Source organism: Heptranchias perlo, unplaced genomic scaffold (assembly GCF_035084215.1).
Source record: "Heptranchias perlo isolate sHepPer1 unplaced genomic scaffold, sHepPer1.hap1 HAP1_SCAFFOLD_47, whole genome shotgun sequence".
NCBI lineage: Eukaryota > Metazoa > Chordata > Chondrichthyes > Hexanchiformes > Hexanchidae > Heptranchias > Heptranchias perlo.
The window spans coordinates 3,911,900-3,917,199 of NW_027139484.1; the positions used below are offsets into that span (position 1 = coordinate 3,911,900).

Below are 5,300 nucleotides of genomic sequence, written 5' to 3' on the forward strand. Positions count from 1 at the left end.
GCTCAGGCCTGGTCTCCTCATTATTTAAAATCAACAAACTGGTGTTCGTATTTTAAAATATTGAATGAAGTTTCCTGGAAAGTACATCCCAACTCCTCCAATCAGCGTCACAGATGTGACTTGTCGGTCTATTAAACCTGGTGGGTCTTACTCGGGGGGGGGGTGGTGGATGTGCAATTTACACAAATTGAGTGGAGCTCAGCTGGGACTCCAAAAAACGGCCGCCCGACATGCAACGTAACATGGCCTCAAGGCAACGTAAAATTACTGCCATGCACCTGTCACAAAATAAGAACATAAGAAATAGGAGCAGGAGTAGGCAAATCGGCCCCTCGAGCCTGCTCCGCCATTCAATAAGATCATGGCTGATCTGATCCTAATCTCAAATCTAAATTCATGTCCAATTTCCTGCCCCCTCCCCGTAACCCCTAATTCCCTTTACTTCTAGGAAACTGTCCATTTCTGTTTTAAATTTATTTAATGATGTAGCTTCCACAGCTTCCTGGGGCAGCAAATTCCACAGACCCACTACCCTCTGAGTGAAGAAGTTTCTCCTCATCTCAGTTTTGAAAGAGCAGCCCCTTATTCTAAGATTATGCCCCCTAGTTCTAGTTTCACCCATCCTTGGGAACATCCTTACCGCATCCACCCGATCAAGACCCTTCACAATCTTATATGTTTCAATAAGATCGCCTCTCATTCTTCTGAACTCCAATGAGTAGAGTCCCAATCCACTCAACCTCTCCTCATACGTCCGCCCCCTCATCCCCGGGATTAACCGAGTGAACCTTCTTGGCCGTTATGAACCAGCCAGCAATATCAGAGAATGTTGTATCATTGAAGCAGGCCATTCGGCCCATCGTGCCTGTGCTGGCTCTTTGACAGAATCTGGAGTCAGGCAGGGCTGTCCTCTCTCCTCCGTCTTGTTCGTGTGTTGCATCGAACCCTTTGCCGAGTCCATCAGGAGGGATGCGGGCATAAGAGGGGTGACGATCCCAGGCATCGGAGGCACTCAGGTCAAGGCCTCCCTGTACATGGATGACGTCGCCGTCTTTTGCTCGGATCAGCTGTCGGTCCGCAGATTGATGAGCATCTGCGACCGTTTCGAACTGGCCTCGGGGGCCAGGGTAAATCGTAGCAAGAGCGAGGCCATGTTCTTTGGGAACTGGACCGACCGATCCTTTGTCCCCTTCACCGTCAGGTCGGATTACCTGAAGGTGCTGGGGATCTGGTTCGGGGGGGCCGGGGCGTGCACCAAAAACTGGGAGGAGCGTATCTCCAAGGTTAAGCAGAAACTGGGACTGTGGCATCAACGATCCCTCTCGATCGTGGGCAAGAACCTGGTCATCAGGTGCGAGGTGCTCTCGGTGTTGCTGTACGTGGCGCAGGTCTGGCCCATACCTCGCTCCTGCGCCGCGACAGTCACCCGAGCCATCTTCCACTTTGTCTGGAGATCAAAAATGGACCGTGTCCGCAGGGTCACGATGTACAAATCTCCAGAGAAAGGGGGGAAAGGCGTGCCCAACGTGGCCCTCATCCTGATGGCCACCTTTGTGTGCGGCTGCATCAAGCTGTGCATAGACCCTCAGTACGCAAACACAAAGTGTCACTACGTGCTGAGGTTCTACCTGTCCCCGGTGTTGAGAAGGATGGGCCTGGCCACGCTGCCACGGAACGCTCCGTCCAGTTGGACCGTTCCGCCCCACCTGTCCTTCGTGGAAAGGTTTGTGCAGGAAAACACCTTTGACCACAAGGCGATCAGCAAGTGGTCCGCACGTAACGTCCTCGAGACCCTGCGGGAAAAGGAGATGGTGGATCCTGTCGGTTGGTTCCCCGAGCAGACTGTCAATGTCATTTGGCAGAACGCCTCATCGCCAGAGCTCTCAAACAAGCACCAAGACCTAGCTTGGCTGGTGGTGAGAAGGGCCCTTCCCGTCAGATCCTTCATGCACTCCCGGGCTCTCTGCGCCACCGCGCGCTGTCCCAGAGGAGGCTGCGGTGGAGACGAGACCGTCACCCATCTCCTTATGGAATGTGCCTTTGCAAAGAAGGTCTGGAGAGAGATGCAGTGGTATCTGTCCAGGTTCGTCCCGAGCAGTTCCGTAACACAGGTTTCTGTGCTCTACGGGCTGTTCCCGGGGACGCACACTGAGACGGACATCAGCTGCTGCTGGAAGACCATCAACTCGGTGAAAGACGCCCTTTGGTCTGCCCGAAACTTGCTGGTCTTCCAGCACAAGGAGCTGTCCTCGACCGAGTGTTGCAGACTGGCACATTTCAAGGTCCAGGACTACGTGCTGAGGGATGCACTGAGGATGGGTGCGGCCGCCGCAAAGGCCCTGTGGGGAAAGGCAACCGTTTAGAGCCTTCCCGCCATTGTGAACCGATGGGCTGCAATCAGGGAAAAACCCCCTCGGGCAGAATGTAAAATTCAAATTCCTGTAATGTACCTGTAATGAATCTGAAATGAATCTGTAAGCAATAATCTGTGTTGAGTATGATGCAATGAGACACCCTAGAGTGTCATGAACTGTAATTATGTCCAATGTGTTCATTGAACTGTACTTGACGTAATCTGCAAATTGTATAATCTGTATTGTGTACGTTTGGAAAGTGATATGACAACTGTATTGTATGTACTGCTGCAAATTTTATGAATAAAGTATATTTTTTGGAAAAAAAAGATTCAAGGCGAGGAGGGCGGTAGTGGGACAAGTGAAGAAACAAGAGATGAGCTGTAAATGGGCAGAGCCATTCAGGAATGCTCCGTTCCATCCGGCGAATGGGGGGCGCTCTTTCCTTTTATGGGTGATATGCAAATGAGGCAGCGAATACTGTTGAATCTGCAAAAACGATCATATTTAACCAAAGAAATGATGGAAAAACAATGATTCTTACATTTCCAGTAAACATTCCTTATAAAAATGGAAAATGAACGTTTAAAATTCTTATTTGCCCTAATGTGAAAGAGTGTTGACTGCCGTTGGATGGAAATTTGCAACACCATTCGAGCATACTTACCTGGCAGGGGAGAGACCTTGATCAGGAAGGAGGTTCTCCCAGTACGAAACTAACCCATTGCACTCCGGGTGTGCTGACGCCTGCGATGTCCCCAAATGCGGGATACTCGACTGCAAAATTTGTGGTAGTGGGGACTGCGTTCGCGCTCTTCCCTCGTTCATGACTAAAAGCAGAAATAATGTGTGCTCCCAGAGCGGTGACTTTAATGGCAACTTCGAATCACTGCCTATCTGAGCTATGATGTGGAGACGCCGGTGATGGACTGGGGTTGACAATTGTAAACAATTTTACAACACCAAGTTATAGTCCAGCAATTTTATTTTAAATCCCACAAGCTTTCGGAGGCTTCCTTCTTCGTCAGGTGAAGCCTCCGAAAGCTTGAGGAATTTAAAATAAATTTGTTGGACTATAACTTGGTGTTGTAAAATTGTTTACAATCTGAGCTATCACCTCGAAGGACTTGCTGGCCGATTAACAATGGTGTTCGTCGTTCTTTTCTGTAAAATACCTAGTAACCCTTAGATATTAAAGCATTTCTAGGACAGGGCGCTGAGATGCAGCCACCGCAAAAGCTCGATGGGGAAAGGCCACAGATTAGGACACTCTCGCCATCGTAGGCCGAGGGACTGGAAACCAAAAAAAACTCCTTGTAATGACTGTAATTGCTGTAATGTAACTGTAATCTATACTGATTGCAAGTGCAATGAGGCACCCTGCAGTGTCATGAACTGTATTTATCATGTATGACCTGTAGTTGTATTGTGATAGTTGCATTGTTCTGTTTACCTTTACAATTTTTATGAATAAAGTATATTTTTGAAATATATAAATAAAAACATCGCCAGAACTTTCAAACAAGCACCAAGACATAGCTTGGCTGGTGGTGAGAAGGGCCCTTCCTTTCAGATCCTTCTTGCACTCCCGGTCTCTCAGCGCCACCGCACATTGTCCCCGAGGAGGCTGCGGTGCAGACCAAACCGTCACCCATCTCATTCTGGAATGCGCCTTTGCAAAGAAGGCCTGGAGAGAGATGCAGTGGTATCTGTCCAAGTTCGTCCCGAGCAGCTCCGTAACACAGGACTGTGTGCTCTACGGGCTGTTCCCGGGGACGCACACCGAGACAGACATCAACTGCTGCTGGAAGTCCATTAACTTGGTGAAAGACGCCCTTTGGTCTGCCCGAAACCTGCTGGTCATCCAGTGCATGGAGCTGTCCTCGACCGAGTGTTGCAGACTGGCACGTTCCAAGGTCCAGGACGACGTGCTCAGGGACGCACTGAGGATGGGTGCGGCCACCGCAAAGGCTCTGTGGGGAAAGGCAACCGTTTATAGCCTTCCCGCCATTGTATACCGAGGGGCTGCAATCAGGGGAAAAAAAACCCTGGGCAGAATGTAAAATTCAAATTGCTGTAATGTACCTGTAATGAATCTGTAATGTACCTGTAATGAATCTGTAATCAACAATCTGTGTTGAGTATAATGCAATGAGACACCCCATAGTGTGATGAACTGTAATTATGTACAATGTGTTCATTGAACCGTACTTGATGTAACCTGCAAATTGTATAATCTGTATTGTGTACGTTTGGAATGTGATATGACAACTGTACTGTATGCATTGCTGCAAATTTTATTAATAAAGTACATTTTTTTGAAAAAAAAAAGCTGGAGTAAACCATTGGGATGGGAGAAATCTATTGGTGCTCCAGATATCTATTGGGGCTTCCGGTAATCTATTGATGGTCCAGAAACCACTGGGACAGGAGAAAGGAGCCACACAAGAGATTGTTACACAAGATTAGGGCTCATAGGATTGGAGGTAATATATTAGCATGGATTGACGATTGGTTAACGGACTGGAAAAAAGGAGTAAGGAATAAATGGGTCATTTTCGGGTTGGCAGGTAGTAACGAGACGGGTGCTTCAATGATCAGTGCTGGAGCCTCAGCTGTTTACAATCTATATCATTGACTTATAGGAGGGGACCGAGAATAATGTATCCAAACTTGTTGACGATACAAAGGTGGGAAAGTAAGTGGTGAGGATGACGCAAAGAGGCTTCAAAGGGATATAGACAGGTTAAGTGAATGGGCGAGAAGGTGGCAAAAAGAGTATAATGTGGGGAAATGTGAGGTTATTCACTTTGGTAGCAAGAATAGAAAAGCAGAATATTTTTTTAAATGGTGAGAGACTAAGAAATGTTGTAGTCAGGGGGATTTGGGTTTCCTTGTACACGAATGAAAGAAAGTTAACATGCAGGTACAGCAAGCAATTAGGAA

At 47.9% G+C, this 5,300-nt stretch overlaps 1 non-coding gene across 1 annotated transcript; it reads left to right on the forward strand.

The window, feature by feature from the left end:
- The first annotated feature begins 3,013 nt into the window (after positions 1-3,013).
- Positions 3,014-3,176, forward strand: LOC137313383 (U1 spliceosomal RNA). The gene has a single exon (XR_010961035.1). It is a non-coding gene; the product is annotated as a U1 spliceosomal RNA (small nuclear RNA).
- Positions 3,177-5,300: the final 2,124 nt, after the last annotated feature.